We start from the raw sequence: 17752 nt of genomic DNA, 5'->3' as shown, positions 1-17752 counted from the left end.
CTTGCTGGCAAGAGTGCCAGGTTGCCTTGACTTGGACATCCTGTGCAGCAGAGCTCTGCTGGTTGTTTCCGTGGTCACTCCTGTCAGTGCTGGCTGGAGTGTGCAAGTCCAAACTTAATCCCACTAGCACTTAATTCCCATGCATTTGGCCTCAGTTTCTAGAGTTAGGCGCTAATACTGATAGGTGACCATACACAGACTTACTCTCTTAATCCCTCCCAGATTTCTTCAGGCCTGCTTTCTTCAGTGTCCCTGTGATCCACTCGTACCTCCAAGATTTTGGTAGGCTCAGCTCAGCCTGAGTGAAGCTGAGGCAGGTAGTGGGACTGGCCTCCTTTTTCCTTCAGTCTTCCCATGTTTTCCCAAGCTGACAGCTCTAGTTCCTTCAGTAAATACTGTTGCCTGCTGTCATCACTGAAAAGCTCACTGCCTGACTTGCCTGCAGATAGAAAGAGGCCTATATAATAAAAGAAGGAGGAAAACTTAGCAACAAGGCCATGCTATGACACCAATTATAGGGAGTAATGATAGCAGAGGCATCTGTGGTATAATTTGGAGTGACACAGCCTCTCCACTGTCAGGCTCTGGCCCTTCCAGTGGGATAAAGCCCTATGACCACAACAAAACGGCTCACAGTGTTGGAACTGACTTTTTCAGAGGCTCCTCCACTCCTTGCTACCTTTTACCAACTCTCAACCATCCAGAAGATACTCCAAGCACTACTTTAGATGAGGTCTTGGATTAGTTAGAGAGGTTGCTTCGGAAAAAGGAAAGACAATTTCTCCTCTCAGGGATTCAAGCTACTGCCTCAGGAAGACTTACAAACAGCCCTTGGAAACCCAAAACAGGAAAAACACAAAAACCAGATGTTGCTTATTGTAGTTCTAACTCATAATGAAGGACATAACTGAGTTTGCAATGCATTATTATAATTATTGTTGTTGTTATTGTTTTTCTTATTATTACTACTACTACTACTGTTAATGCAGAGTGAGAATGCAGATGGTACTCGACATTGCTCACATATTAGAGAAGGTGAGTGCTGTTCTGCATTACCTTTTGAGATTTTAGTGTTTTCCAAAGGCACTAGCTTAGTCGTAAGTGAAAATTTAGTGTCAGAATTGATGGATCTCTTGTTGCTCCAGCCTGCAGCCTTCCCCAGTTTTCTCCCCCTACTGCTCAGTGCAGGACTGAAGCACAAGATCACTCAGCATGATGGCAGTCATAAGGTTATAGAGGTTCCCTTAGCTTATTGTTGCTGCTCTCACCCCTGACAGCACAAGGGGAGATCTAGTTTGAGGTAGCACTGGAAGATGCTCTTCAGAAAGTTTGAGTGGGAGATTTGTGTTTTGCAAAATTAAACCTCAAACCATGGGTGACTCAAATCTACATCCTGTCATAACTGTACCCCAAAAGTCTGCCAGAGAAAGAGAGCTCCAAAAAGAGGTCTCACTTTACCTCTCAAAGAGATCATAGTTTACCTCTCCTATGTTAGCAAATACATGGCCATGCATGGACAAGTGTATCAGCAATGACTAGATTTGTTTTCGAAACCTTTGGTGTTTTTAGGAATTTAGAAGTCCAGTCACCCATGAAAGGCTCCAGTAAGCTACCCAGATCTTTGTCATTTCTGCTCCGTGAAGGAGGAGTCTAACCCAAAGTCATGGTAGTGCCACATGGGTCTGACTGTTTCAAGGATTTCACAGAAGAAGATGGCTGAGGTTTGCTGACCACATATAAAATTTTCAGGATTCTTTGTTATGATATGAGCAAGTGCAATTATACTGCAGATTAGAAACTACCATGTAGAATTGCAGAGTAAATGTCTATATTTGTTCATGCCTTCTTTGGAAATAATGGAGATCCACTTTTTAAGTAGTTTCTCTTCTGGATCTTTGCAATTTCTCTCTTTTACAGGTCTGAGGACATTGCGAGATACAGGCACATCTGTTTCCTGAATCCAAATTTACTGGCAGTGACAGATTGCTCTGTCTAATTTTATGTGTGAATTTGTGGGCAGTAAAAACACAATTATATTATGCACACACACATACACAAAGAATATACTGTTGGTGGCTTAAGCTAAAGCCTTAAATCAAAACCACAAGCTATCAGAATCTCAATTCTACAGGCTCACCTTGCATGTGCTTTCAGCATAATATTACAATGTCTTCCCTGGCAGGTTGCTCTTGACAGCTTTTTTCTAAAGGGAAATTGCAAGTAAAGTACAGTAGACAAGGCCTTGATTAGCTTCTGGAATATGGTGCCAAATTTTCAGCAGGGTCAGAGTTAAATTAGCAGAAGGGGAAAGATGACTCATCAAACCATTTAGATTGGAAAAGACCTCTAGGATCATTGAGTCCAACCATTAACCTAACACTATCAGGTCCACCATGTTCATAATCACCACATCCACACATCTTTTAAATACCTGCAGGGATGATGACTCAATCACTTCCCTGGGCAGCCTGTTCCAATGCTTGACAACCCTTTCCATGAAGAAATTTTTCCTAATATCCAATCTAAACTTCCCCTGGCACAACTTGTGGCCATTTTCTCTTGTCCAGTAGATTGTTACTTGAAAGAAGAGACTGACCCCCATCTTGCTACAACCTCCCTTCAGATGTTTGCAGAGAGCGATAAGGGCCCTCTTGAGCCTTCCTTCCTCCAGGCTGAACAATCCCAGCTCCCTCAATCAGTCCTCATTAAACTTGTGCTCCAGACCCTTCACCAGCTGTGTTGCCCTTCTCTGGATACACTCCAGTACCTCAATGTCTTTCTTGTAATGAGGGGTCCAAAACTGTACACAGTATTTGAGGTGTGGCCTCACCAGTGCCAAGTACAGCGGGACGATCATTTCCCTAAGATGATTTTTCATCATTGCTATTATAGTTTAGTGGTGGGATGCTCAGGTCTGTGTCATAGCACAAGCACTTCAGCACACAGTACATCATGGAGTGATGGGAGTTATGTGATCATCAGAATGAATGCATTGCTGTGGTGTGAAGCATGCTGAGTAAGCCCATGGTGCTCAGTGTACCCTGCCATATTCCAGCAAACAGCCAAGCTTGTGTGTGGATAAAACAGATCAGTCCACATGTAATGCCTGCAATAATTAACTTTTACATGTTAATTACCTGGGCTTTTCTTCATCAGTCTATTTCATTACAGCCCTTTGCTCTGATTTTCATTGTTCAAATCTTAGTAAGACACATACTTCTCTTTTTGTGGATGAGAAGGTAAGCAAAATGTCTTGATCACTTAGAGAATACATTAGGTAGGGAGTCCCAGGGGGGATTACTGCTTCAGCACTGCTGTCTCCGCTGAGAGATAAAGATGAGCACAAGTTCATGTGAAACATAATTTTAAGATGTTTTGAGCAACTAAGCCTCAAAAGGTCTGAAAAATGCTCCCAGGCGAGATACAGATGGGTGACCATACCATCACCTCAGAGATATTCTGAGCTGTTCAGTGTCATTTTCTGAGGTACATCAGACTGCAAGAAGGAAATTCCTGTAACAATGTGAGTAGTGATTAATTAGATGTCTTTCTGCCCAGCCATATCAAACCAACTTGAGAATCGCAAACAATTGTATAGGCTGAAGGATGGGGCAGCTAACCAGTATAAAAATATATTGCTTTAAAAATGTTTCATTTCCATTACACATGGATTTTTCTAGAGGAATTTCACTAATATTCTCTAAAATCCACTGCTACAGGTTTACACCACTGGGATAAAAATCTGGCCCCCCTCTATAGTGAGGGCTTATTCAGGTGTCTACGATCCAGCAATGTAAGGGGCCTTCATGTTAATAATTCTTTATTATCAGCCTTTTGAAGCCTTCCAAAGACCTGAAAGAGAAGCAGAGCTGCCTGGAGCTGCACAGGAAGCCAGACTCATGGTCCCATCTTATCTCAAAGTCTATTACTTCTGCCCAGTAAAGTGTCCATGTTCTCATTTAGAGTAAAGGCATTTGCAGGTAAATTGTTCTCTGCTCAGACTAATGGACCAATTTCAGTTTTCATTTCTGAGGATATAAATCTTAGGCTCACTTTTCTGACAACACAGAGCATTTCAGTATAAAAATTTCACCCAACAACCTCAAAACCTTGCTTGGCTTTGGTTTTTCGAGTCCTAGAGTTTGATCTTTGTATGAAAACTGTACCCAGAGGCACAGCAAACTTACAGCAGATGTTAACAGCTTATCCATGAGACATTTCAAAATGGAAGGTGCAACATACCAGCATGGTCCATCTTCAGCCTGGCTCTGCCATCATCATTGTGCAGTCAGTTGAAGAGCTGTAATGGGCCCAAAGTGTAAAGGATTGGTGCAGGGCAGAAAGCAGGAAGAAAAGTGAAGACTGAAAAACATCTACCACATGGGCTTCAGCTTTTAGCATCTGCAAAAGAACATTCTTTTTCTAACAGCTGGTTTTTGCAAAAGGCTTTTACTGCAAACAAAGTATGAACATTATTCTTAAAAAGCTTTTAATGAAGTAGTTTCAGTAGAAAAACAGATTATTTCAGAAAGAGGTAAAATACATCATTGTTTCTGTCCCCTGATTCTGTCTCTCTTCTCTGGCAACTGACACTCTATACCAGTGTTCAGTAGGGGCACCACCATCCTACACTCAGCAGCACAAATGCTGAGCTTTCTGAGACACATGGGCACTGTTGTTTTCCCCTGAAAGAAGGTTATTTGTGTAGACATATGCAAGAAAGAAGGGTTTGATCGCTACTGCTGATTCAGTAAGAAAAATGTAACATGAAAGAGAGAATAGAAATGAAGCAGGCAGCTAGTGGGTGGGGGGAAGGGATGCAGAACCCTTCCACTGATATCTGTGCAAAAAATGTTGCTGCTTATTCAGGTCGGATGGCTGCTGTTTAAAACTCCAACTCTGTGCATAAAGGGGTGGATCGCTTTGCTCTCTGTGATTCTCTATTTCCTGACCTTGATGCTGGAAGGAGGACAGAGCAATTAGCCCCTTTTCCACACTGTGGTATTTGCCAAATAAGGAGTAAGTGAAAAGTTATTCTTAAACATCTGGGATGAGGCTGAGGGGTGCCTTAGCTGGGTGTTCAAGGGTCTTGGACCTGACAGATCAATCAAGTCTAAATTCAAAGGCAGATGTTCAAAGGCTGAAATAATTTAAGTGGTTAAGGCCTGAATTTTTAGCATCTAACATAAGACACTATCTCCTCTCCACTAACTGCCAAGGAGGTTATGGAACTGCTCTCCTAATGGAAGACTCTCAGCTGAATGTTTGAGGCTGGATGTTGGAAACAGAGGCCATGATTAGTAAACTTGTCTGTAGTATTCAGGCTTGAGTTTACACAAAAACTCCATTATAGGCCTCACTGCACCAGTGATGGTGCAGCAGAAATCTAGTTGCTATGCAGATATGGAGCCTCTCTCCTGCTTCCTGCTGTTCTGCAATGTGCACAGGGGTTGTCTGCAAAATAAGCAGCAGGTCACCTTGAGGATTGGAAATAAGATAGTGGTAACCAGAAAGTAGTGAAGCAAACCCAGGCAGTAGAAGATAGCAGTCAGCATTTGCTAGCCCTCAAACCACTGGGGCGGAGTCTCAGTCCAGCTCCCAGTGCCTCCCTTTCAGAGACCTATGCAGTCAGTAATGCTGAAATGAGAGGGCCATTCCCTGTTACACTGCCTCTCCATGGAGTGTGTTTTAGCTCTGTGGATCTGCCTGTATATACTGTCAGAGAGGAGAAGACTGTGAGTTCATAAAGGCACCCTGCAACTGCAGAGATAGGTCTTGTTGACACCTGTCCTTCCAAACTCTCACTTCCACTGTGCTTTTTTAAAGCATATTTAAAGTCCACCTTCATGTAATTGACAATTTCCCTTCCCTCTCTCCTATAGGTTAGGTTAAAAGGGGCAGGAGGTCCTTTTCCATATTGATTTGTTTTCCTGACCTTTCAGATACATGCAGAGAAAATCAGCAAAAAGGCACTGGAAAAGGAAAAGAACAAAAGCACAGTGCTTGTGCTCATTCAAAGAAATAAGACAAACATGAGAGTTAGCATTGAGTACAAAATAAACCTTCTGCTGAGGAAAAGAAAGAAGCTGCCTGTATGGAAAAACGGGACTGTGAGGAGTAACACTTTGCACTGCAACACTTTGCACTGCAATACTGGTGCAGGCTATGACAAGGGGCAGTCAGCCTTCAGAGAGCAATCATCTTCTCAGAGGTTTTTTCTTTTAATTTTCTTTTTTTTTTTCTTTTTTTTTTTAAGAAATGTAATTTAAATAGATATATCCTATTTACAAATAAAAGGAAATCAGATAAATTTATTTTTTCATATTTACAATTATTTTTATGATATTTACACCCCGCTATTAAGCCAGTTCTCACCACAGTGCAGTGTGTGTGGAAGCCTTACATGTTCTGTGGGTTTGATTAGACATAAAACAGACGCCTTAATTGCTAAAGCTGCCCTGATATTTTCTTGCAAGTACATCATGGTGGCATGACCAAATTCTGAGCTGGGTAGTGACATTTTTTTCTTGCATGCATTCAATAAGATTTGATTTTTATCTTCCCTCCCATATCTTATAGTACTGCTTTGCCTTGCTGTATTCCACATTAAAAGCAGACATAGCAAAGCAATGAATGAAGCAATTGCTACAAACCCTTTACCAACCTCACAGGGACATGGTGAGGATTAATTAATTGCTTATTCAGAGATTTCATATCCTAATATTAAAAATTGTACAATCATAATAAAAACAGATTCCTACATTATCAGAATGAGTTATTAAAATCCACAGTAAAGACAATACAAGTTTCCTACTAAAAAAAAAAATCAGGACTGTATTCTAATCTCCCCTGCTGGGAGACACACAAAAAAATAACCAGGACTAACTTTTATGGTCAGTATGTTATATTTCATTACATACCTGTAACATTCTCTTTCAGAATTATACTGAAACAAGTTACGATAATTTTAATTCTGAAGAAAAGAATTTAAAGAATCTATCCATTTATGTGACATCAATAATCCACTTTCAATTCACATATGTTGTTAATTCAGATTAAGGTTTCCTCAGATACTCTGCATAAGCAAATCTTCATTCTGAAGCCACCACCTCCTATCACAGATACTCATCAGCAGCTTTCCTAAAATCAGTAACCATGTGGATTTATGAGGTTGGGAATGGGTGATGGTTTCTTCAAATCCTCAGACCTCTGGCATTCAGATCTGAGCACTAGAGAAGTGAAGGAATTGAAGAGGAGATTCCTGTATCCCCTCACTCAAGATGTGACCCAGCGTTGCTCCAAGCTATCCTCCAGAGGCAGTGACCCTTGAGGGCTGTCAAGCAGCCAAGAGCAGACAGGTTGCAGGTCCCCCAGTACCATTCCTTCTCACACCTCACTCATGCCCAGTCTCAGCGACAGCAGAGATCAGTTTCTCTGTGTAAAATTTACTCCTTCATGTGCAATATACATCCTAAAGGAATCCTTCATGGAGCACCTGTGTTCATACTGTGGAATGAAATTTAGGATTGAGACTTCTGTCCAATTTTTGTACCACGAATACCTGCCAAGGTCTTCAGGACCTCCGTACAGGCATAACTTCATTGCTTCAGACAGAGAAATACTCTGTCAACTTTCAAACGCTCTGAAAGACATCACTAATCCTTTTCACTATTGCATTACTACCAGGAAGGTCTGCTGAAAGGCACGAGCATGCAGGCTAAGAGCCCACAAGTGGGAAACTGGAGTACCATAACACGCAAAGAGACAATGCTCAATTCAAAACAACCAAAACAATCCTTTCCTTTTGCCCCCAGGCACTGAAGTCCTCCCAGAGAGTAGCATTCTTTTAAAAGAAGTGTAAAAATATAAATTCTTTTCAGTGCAGAGGCTGACACCTACACACACGATGTGCAGGGACGAACACACCTGTGACAAAAACACCTCTGTTCCTTGTGGGCTCACATCTGGCTGATGTGCTGTAGGTGGCTGCAACTCCTCTAGGTGAATGTGAAGGTAGTGCCCTAAAAAAGGAAAGCAGCATTGTTTTGTGTACAGTGAAATCTGGCTTGCCACCAGGGATGTGTTTAAGATACAGGGGGTCCTGAGGCTACATGCCACTGATGTATTTTGAAGTTAGGGCAGATCTATTCACTGCTAAGCAAAGCTGTACAAGCATGTTAGCGTACCCTGCATACGCCATGGGAGGTGTTTAGGAGACTACAGAAGAGCGTTCATTAGAGCCGCTCCGCGGTGAGGAACTGAAGCACCGGTGCATTCTGCTGAGAGAGGAATAAACGAACTGCTCAGAGCAGGTTTGCAGATATGTACACTGCTATAAAGTGCTCTTACCACTGTGTTGTGTCCTTTTCAGCTTCTTTGTTCTAGCTTTTCTTGCATTTTCTCCTTCCTTCACTCACCTTCATTATTCCTAATTGCTCCTCTGCCTTTACCTCACTGTTTTCCCTCTTTCCTTCCCACCTGCAGCTGCAAGACTATTCTTCCACTCAGGTCTGAGCAGTCCTAGCAATACAACAACAGCAACTTTGACACTTCTAGCTCTATAGTCTTCTCTGTCAGGACCTGAACACTTTCAGACACACAAGCCTTGGTATATGTCAACTCAATGCATTACCTTTACTCTGTATTACTGACTGCTCACCCTAAGAGCTCTATTTTTTTCTCCCAAGACAGAAAAAGAGGTGCTGCAGGGCAATGCATCCCATTCTCATTGCTTCTGGAGTGGTCTCCCTTGCACTGGCTGTGGGTATTATAGCTCAGGGAATGTTCTTGAACCAGTCACCTCAATTAGATTTCCCTTCATTTAAGGATACCCAGAATAAATCTGGGCTTCATATCCTGCTGTCATGATGTACCCTTTGTAGTAGGCTTGATGTTGATGTATTTTTTGTTATCTCAGGCTAAGGATAAATATAAAATCCAGATTCACTGAAGATGCATACATGCAATCTGCAGTGGGTTTGGTCTTCCCTAGCTGTGGAGAAGCTCAAAGCCACCATCAGCTGCACAAACAGTCTATGAATTCATAATCTGTGAATTTTTGAGGGTGGGGAACAATTACTGTACAATGCTGCACATATATTATTCAAGCTCCTGAAGCCACCCAGTTGGCAAGACAACAAAAGAACAAACGATTTGCAGTGAAGTTCATTTTAATTGAAAGACCAAAGAGTCACATGTGCCTCTCCTTTTAGCCTTAGGGACAAAAGTAAAACTAATGCCATTTTCAGAGCCACTGCTATTAAAAGGGAGGTGAGGAAGGGCTTTGTTTTCTAACTATCAGAGAGACATATTCACTTTTACTGCCTATCTATGCTACTCTACTCATTATACAGGGAAGTTTCATTTTGATGAGACTATGGGGATGTATAATTTGCCTTTTATGGATTATATGGCCTGTCACCTCAAATATTAATCTAGATATTGCCAGATAAGTGATAAGCACAATAAAGATCTGTTTTGTTAAACTCAGTCCACATTCATCACACCACTATACAAAATCAGTGCTGGGTGTGGAGCCCTTTGGTTTGTTTTCCTTGGCATAAGTAACTCAACAACTAAAATAACTTAGATTCTCTGATGTAGAGACAAATGTATAGACAGCTCTCTTCAGGACAAACTCATGCACTGGGCTGCATGTCAGGATGGCGACATTTCTTTCTTTTCCCTTTCTTGGTTTAACAAATAGCTAAAGACAGTTTTGAACAGTTCATGTCTGCAGGTTTGAACAGCTCAAGGTTGAAACCCCAAAGGGACTGAAACCGCTGGTACAGCCTATTCCAAGCACACATGTTCATGAGGACAAAGATTGTGAGATCAGAAACTGAGACCCAGGTGAAGCCAACCTCTGGCTCACTAACAGCCGCTTCCCTTGTCATGCAAACCCGTGTGTATGCTATACATATCACCCTCCTCATGCATTCTCCTGGAGTGACCTGCAGCTATTAATAGTCTACTACCATGAGGGTCCAGCATGGCATATCAGAGAAAAGGAATTTTCTCCCTTTTGGAAAAGGCAGGCAGCTATGGCGTTCCCTGCCCAGCTTGCCTGAGCTGCTCACTTTGCTGTGCTCTACCCGTGCAAGGGCAAGTTTCATGGCCCCCTTCATTGGTTTAAAAGGGTGTGCAAAAGATGAATTATGTAGAAATAAAATGTGGATTCACTGTGATGGGATGGTTGTAGTAGATAATGACTTCCACGCCTGCTGCAAATGGATATTCTCGTGGGCAGCCACGGTTGCTGGGAGACTGCTTTCCTGAGGCAAGGAAATGGGTATTCCCTGGAGACATGAGCTTTGACATCTTGCCAGAACAACAGGATCTGCTTGATTAGACAGAGGTGTTTTGCCCCTACCTTGTAGGACAGCACATCTGCTTTATTGGAAACCTAAATCCGTTATTGATGACCTTTGTTTGACCAAGTCAAAAGTTCCACTGTCTCCAAGTATCATAGGATGAGGCTCTTAATCTTTCAACACATTCAGGAGCACAGAGTCCAGTGAATTTCAGTCTTTTACCAAAATCTCTGGATGATGAACCACAGTTTGCTCCATCCTGAGCACCCTGTAGTACTTTGTTTCAGATCTTCAAAAATATTTGCCAAATTTAAAGTTTCTCAGATTAATTTTCACTTTCTTTTTTAAAGGTTGGAAGGTTTGCACTTGTTTTGGATGGTTTCTGAACAGTGATTGCAGTGTTGATTCTTCCCCTTCTATCATGTAGGGTGAACACAGACACCTTAATAATTCTCTAAGACTGCATCTGCCCTATACCAGAAACCACTCCCTAGTTTTGTTCTGCAAAATATATATGTGTTACTTGCTGTTTGTTGGCCTCTGGTCAAAGAAAATAATAAATGAGCACAATACATTCAAGAAAGGAGAGAAGAGAGATGTTTTGGATGCGAAAACATCACTGCTAGCAATTTCAAAACCTCACTACACTTGCCCCAGCCCATCCAAACCCCATCCCCCTTCTGTCTTCCAGGACATCATCAGTATTGGAGGTGGGGGGGAAGCCAAACAAATGACAGCTACTGAACTCCAGCTTCTGCAAACAATCCAAGGACAATATGCTCCTTTCCAGATCACTTGGGGGGGGAAGGGAAAATACCCTTCAATATTTAGGCTTACATTTTGTATTTAAAAGACCACATACAGTCCAGAGCTTTGAAAGAATACTATGGCATTCAAAAGAGTATTTTCTGACCATAACGATTTATGGTGTTGCATCAGAGCCCTCTTTGAAGAAATGAGGTGCAACCAAGTGGCTTTGGCAGGAAGGGAAATGGTCATCCAACGATATGTCCAGACATCAAGTTTAAAACAAATAAATATGCAAGCATCACCACAGGATGTTGCAAAGACCAGAATTATGAATGGGTTAAAAAAGGTGTTAGACAAATTCATGTAGACTGGACCCACTGGCGGCTATTAAACACGGAGAACCGGCTGCAGCCCTGGCTTGTGAAGTTCCCTTATTCACTAATTGCCAAGCAACTGTTGGGTTTTATTGAACAAAGATGTCTTTACGTGGCCTGTCGGGGTAGCCTTTCCTCACACAGCTGCCACCCACAGAAGGCGGTGTGCTGGTACAGCCCTGGACCTCATGCAGAGGCGTTTGCTCTGCTGAGTTACCACAGGCTATGTGGATGAGTGCTGCCAACTGCACGGAGGAGTCTCTCATCAACTGGACATACAAAGGTATTCAGTGGACCCTAAATGCAGAGCAGGTGGCAGAAAACGTCCTGTACTGTGCTCACTCAGGAGCAGAGCAGTTACATGCATCCTAACACCACTCTCAGGAGGCTGACAGTTATAAGAAAATGGACTCCTTAGGTTTTCTGCAGGACTTCTGGAAAAAAATACACATGTCCTGTCCAAGTCTTTAACACTGATAACTGTAGTCCTTAGGAATCCCCTCCAGAAATCCTAAATACAGCCCGGGACTGAGAGCCTGTGAACAACTTCCTCACTTACATGGGTGGAAAAAAAAGACTGGAGAGCCTCTGAGGTTGCAGTCCAGAGAGGGGAAGTTGTGCTGGGGGAAGAGCCTTCCCCAGTATGCTCCAGTGACATCCTCAGGTCTCCATAGCTTGCTGGAGAACAACCCGGACATATTTTCAGAAGACATCAGACTTCAAAAATACCCACTAGCTTCTGTAAAACAGAGACTCGAGCCTTCAGCAGCTTCCTGCATGATGCCAAGCACCTGGTGTTGGTGAAAACTCTGCCCTGATGTTACCAAACCAAGCAAGAAGGGATATATTCTTAAAGCCTAGCCTCCTTCTTAAGCAAAAAGCATTTGTAAATCTGGATTCTGGCTCAAAAAAAATTCCCTGACCAATCTCTGCATTTTAATAATACGGCATAGCAGAGTCATCTGATTGAGAAGCTGGGTTTTTTTAAAGTAAATGTTACCTCCCTATTACCTTATACAAGCAGACTTTAATTCTGATCCTGTACAGCACCTGTAAGCCACCTGAAAGATAAATAGCTACACAGACATAAGCATTTTAAAATGGATGCTGAACCATTTACGGATGGGATTATATGCTTTTTCTTCCAGTCTGAAAGACCTTTTAAAAGCAAGAAGTAGCCAAAGGAGAGAAAATACTTCTATTTAAATGAAACAAAGCTTTAAATAAATGATGGTTTCCTGATGAAACAAGACTTGCAGACCAATTCTCCAAACAACTTCGGGGCTGGCTGATCAGGTTCAGCCAGGTTTGCCAAGTGGGCAGACACCTCAGATTCCTGTGAGCTTTGAAGCAGCCAGCAGAAAAGCCTCATCCACTGTGCTGAGAACTATGAATGCTGTCACTTCTTCTCCAGTCTCCCCATCCAAGCAGAGATGTGAGTGGGAAGAGGAAAGAACCGGCCATGAGCAGTGTGGTTCCTGGGAGGAGTAGGGGGTGCAGTTAGGAATCTGAGGATGGTGCAGTGAGGCGTTAGCAGGCCAGCTGGAGAGCACTGGGCCTGACTGTGTCTGTCAGGAGACCAGAAAGCACTGCACTGGTGCTTCTTTTTAGGACAACAATAGCAGGCTCAGTAAGAGGCAGTAAAGTTGTCAGAAGAAGGCTTCTACAAAGTCCAGGGATGGTCTCCAGCCTAATAAAACCTATGTCAATGGGAGCAAGTAGGACTCCTCCACTATTCACATTGCAATGCAGAATTCTGTTGCTAAGCTGCTCACCCTGTCTCTATTTATAGGAAAAGAGGGAAAACAATACAGTTTAGGGTACCATGACCTAGTTGAGAAAAAGAAGGGGAAGACCCAAGACTATATTAGTTTTGTGTATCCTGACTATAATGGGAGCCCAGGGTAATTGCTGTAGAATTTTGGGATGGAGAAAACCTTTTTCAGGTGGGTAAGTCCCATTCAGTCATCCCTCTAACCTCATTTTGCTTGAACCTGTCATCCAAAAAGAAATTACACACCAACAAGCAGGTATTTTCATCAAAGAGGGGATCCCAAACACCAGGTCAGCTCACTCAAAGCGCTGTACCTTAAATACAGAGAAGTGCTCTCCTGTGCCCACCACCAGCCAGTTCCTCACTAGGATCAAAACAACTAGGATCCTACCTGAACATAACTCCTGTATTCCTGGCTTTAATAACATAGGCACACCTTTGCACCAGTCATGAAGACACAGTCTGACCTTGAAGCCAGGGCTCTTCCAGATCACAGAGTTTTGCAGGTGAGTGACTTCTCCAACATTCCTTGCCCGTCAGCTGCAGATTCACTGGAGACAACATCCAAAACACTGAGTGCCAGACCCCACCCCTCCAGCACTCAACAGACAAAACCCTGGAGAGAGATCTCCATCAGAATACACACAAGAAAGGGGATAGTATGCCACAGAAACTCCTATTTTCCCCCGCTCTACCATGCTCTGTACGTGACAAGTACAGCTAATCGTGATTGTGTCCTTTGATAGTCAGTTAGCGATTTGCATTCTTTTGGTAATTATCCCATCACCTGCACAAAGCAGATAATTCCATGGGCCTGCTGGCACCGTTCAGCAGCTACCGTTCAGTCCCCGGGTTATAAAGTGAAGTGCTGAGTGGAAAATTTTAATGACTAGGGGCTGGTAAAATCTTAAATTGATGGCAATATATGGCGAAGCCTCTTAAATAGTGTGAAATGCCCTTTTGGCTGGAAAGGGCTGGATGAACCTGTGGTTGATAAGTTGTTAAATTACATCCCTTGGCTGGCTGCTTGTCTTGGGAAGGTACCGAATGATAAGTGTGCAAATTATCGTTACTGCACAGAGCAAAACTATTTCCAGCAGAGATGATTTGATAAAAGAGAAGTTATTTATCATGATTAAAACTGGTACATTTGTACTTCTCCACACTGAACAGCTCCTGAACTGGTAATCATCTTCCTAAAAGGTACCTGAGCCTGATTTAGAGGGCTTTATGACTGTTTTAATGGATGGGGTTTTCTCTTATGGAGAAAGAAGATTTTAATATCTAAATTGCTGTGTTTCTCAGAATTACTTCCCCTTTCATTGCACAAAGCTTGATTCCATCTTTTTTTTCACACTCTTTTGGCATATTTGATTTTTCCTAGAAAAACTCCAAAGAAACACGCTTTCACAAATAAGGAGTAAACAGGCTGCTACACACAATGGTAGCAGGAGAGCTTTCACTTTTACACCTTCATTTTGGGCCCAGCAGAGAGAGAAAAGACTGAACTTAATTTTCAGTTTCTAGCTACTCAGTGATGGAGGGGATTAGGTGGTAGAGTGAGTTTTGTTGCAAGAGATAGAGCGACTTTAGTTAACTTTAGCTACCGTGTCTGGCAGGTAACCACCCAGCAGTGGCCTCTGGAACCTCTCAGGAGATAACTCAAATGAATTTGATACAAGCTCATATAAGCTATCATATGAAATACAAGCTTTCCATACAGCTCTACAGGGTACCAAAGCCATGCTGGGCAAGGTGAAGCAGGCAGCATTCAGTGAGTGTAATGGATAAATGAAGGGTGCTATTCTCCAGTACCTTTATTGTAGGATCCTTTAGCTCAGGTCAGTTAAATGAAACAGGTGGAACTATCTATGGAATACTAGGATTGCCAACAGCAGGCAGTGAGATCCGTTGCTAGTACCATTATACGGTAGTTCTTACATGGGGAAGAGCCCAGTCATACTGCCAAATCATTCCCTTTCCCATCCCTGATGTCATAAGGGTCTTGGCCCTATTTCCTTCCTTGGAACAACATGCAAAGCCCACTGCATGATAATGTTAAGCTGATAGTCAACGAAAACATGTCTAAGTTAGAAGACAAGAATAAATGTTATGACTTCAGAGGGATTGTCAAATGTGCATGGAGTTTGTGAAATCTAGTTTGCCAGACTAAAACCTCTTTCCAATATTTCTTGAAGTCCTCTGAGGAAGACATCATTGTTGACATTTTGACATTAACTTATGAGCTTGTTGTCTCCTATTAGTTCAGTAGTAGCTGGTTTTAGGTTTGATTATTAAATGACCTAATCTAACTTTCCATCTAATATGGCCCAAGGGATAATACAGGTGACATATTTACCTTCAATCAAGCTCACCTGCATCTGACTACAGTTCGTCTTTCAACACAGGCTCAGCCTTGACCTGAAGTCTTCCAGAGAGGTGATTCAGCAAAAGGGGAAAGAAATTCCACCCATAACTATGTCCTGACAATGTTGCAGTACTTAGAGCACCAGTGCTTTCCAAAGCCCTGCTAGCACCATCACCAAAGGGAAGAAAATGTGAGCTTGCTCTTACATGATTCCTTCCAGGAAGACCCTTGTCCAAGGACTTTGTAAAATTTTTCTCCTCCTGTATTGCAGGAGTTGAAATGTTATTATAGATTACTCCTTTCTTTCTTTCTTTCTTTCTTTCTTTCTTTCTTTCTTTCTTTCTTTCTTTCTTTCTTTCTTTTCTTCTTTCTTTTCTTTCTTCCTTTCTTTCTTCCTTTCTTTCTTTCTTCCTTTCTTTCTTTCTTTCTTTCTTTCTTTCTTTCTTTCTTTCTTTCTTTCTTTCATCCAATTCTATGTCTATGACAGGTAAACATTCATTGAGATTTTTTGAGCCTCAGAACAGGTTAAGCCCCAATGACAGTTTATTCACAGAGAGTGTGTTCAACAGGACAAGCTTAAAAGAAGAGAGTTGAAATTAAAGATCAGTTGGAGAACCAAAACATTAGTTTTTAAATCTGCATGCTTGCCAGCCAAACAGGCACAGGGTAGCAGTAGGATTTCATAACCAGCTTCTTACAGGGCTTCTCTCCCTGCCCTGAGAGGAGACAGCATGGAATATTTGTCTTCAGCTGCACCTCAGTATCAAACTCAGCTCCATCACACCTCAGCAGAGTTGTGTTTTCTAAAACCAGGGACAAATTTGGCCAAGACACTTCAGTGAGAGCAGCACATAGATAGCCCTGAGCAAAATTCGGTCATGTCAAAATGTCTGGTTTCCATCTCCATTAAAAAATCATGTCCCGTTGTATAATCACGCAACTGGCAGGATGTGGATTTCCTTTAGCATGCAATTCATCAGAGACCTGATCCTTCTGTCCTGACCTCTTTTATCTGCAGTAAAGACCAGATCTCTCATCTCACCACTGGCACACCTAGGGCTTGTGCAGGAGCAGGACTCCATCACCCAGAGCCTTCTGTGTTACGTGGACCAAAGGATAAAGTGGTAACTGGGCCCTTGCTGCCCTTGGTGCCATCAACAGGACAGGGGCCAGATTCTAAGAGCAGAAATTGCTGAAGGGACCTTTTTGGTGACTTCTCTGCTTTGCTGAAGCCCAAATGCTTTAAGGAAAATTACCTTCCATGAGAAAAGCTAAATGAGAGAGAAAATACTGGGGTGCTGTCACAGACTAGATTAACTCCTGGTGTGAACAAATTGTGTATTGGTGAATAGGTGAAGAGGGCAAGCTCACCTGTTCGCTGTCTCTCAAAAGAGGGCACATTCTGTATTGTCTAAATCAGGTTTGGAGAAGCACTGCTTACTTTCAACTGCACGCTTGGGAAGGAAAAGCTAGGGTAATCCACAAAGCTCTAGAGTCAATAACTCAATAACCCAACTGTCCTTTGGTGCCCCACAAGTGCACCTCCTCATCCACCATCATCACCTTGTTGGATGGGAAGAATGGAAACAAATGACAAAACTCAGAGGCTGCTCTAAAACTGTACTTATTCTCCTCCAACTGACTTCATTAACTAACACTATATCAGAGTATGGCTTCCTTACAAAGACAAGACTTAGAATTATTAAAATAACACCAGCTTTTTAAATTCTAACAGTGATTAGAAAATTCACCAGGTCTGGCTGAGCAAAGCACTCCCATACTTGCTCAGCTTGACATGCGCCTAGAGGAGTGGCTGTGGATTAAAGCACATGCTTAAAATAACACATATGTATAACTGCCTTGCTAATTTGGGCTTTTAAAGTTGAAAGGGTCCCTTTATAAACTCATGAAAGAGATATGATTCTGGTTACCAATAGTTTCAATAAGTGTAATTACTGTCAGATATCTATGTATGGTGAATATATATGTAGCAGAATAGCCTAAAACTGCATTTACTCAAACTATACACTGTGAGTAATAGTTTCAGTGCTCATGCACTAGTAAAAATCTCATGCTCCATTTATGTTGTTTCTGCTCCCATGTGTCTCCCTTGTAGAAACTCAGGTCAGTGATGGAAAACAAGCTAATACCCACCCCGGTTTGCTAGGATTGC

The 17752-nt window shown here is 42.3% G+C and overlaps 1 long non-coding RNA gene across 3 annotated transcripts; it reads right to left on the bottom strand.

The window, feature by feature from the left end:
* Positions 1-3385: 3385 nt before the first annotated feature.
* LOC108508634 lies at positions 3386-15139 on the bottom strand. 3 transcript variants are annotated; one of them, XR_001878444.1, is made up of 6 exons: positions 15027-15139; positions 13603-13762; positions 8187-8279; positions 7900-8021; positions 4243-4300; positions 3386-3513 (listed from the first exon to the last, which is right to left on the bottom strand). It is a non-coding gene; the product is annotated as an uncharacterized LOC108508634 (long non-coding RNA). The 3 variants fall into 3 exon arrangements; XR_001878443.1 differs by having other exon boundaries at positions 8187-8276; XR_001878445.1 differs by lacking the exon at positions 8187-8279.
* Positions 15140-17752: the final 2613 nt, after the last annotated feature.

Source organism: Lepidothrix coronata, unplaced genomic scaffold (assembly GCF_001604755.1).
Source record: "Lepidothrix coronata isolate B3197 unplaced genomic scaffold, Lepidothrix_coronata-1.0 Scaffold306, whole genome shotgun sequence".
Lineage (NCBI taxonomy): Eukaryota > Metazoa > Chordata > Aves > Passeriformes > Pipridae > Lepidothrix > Lepidothrix coronata.
The sequence above is the reverse complement of the archived record's forward strand: the minus strand, read 5'-3'. Positions and strand labels throughout refer to the sequence as shown.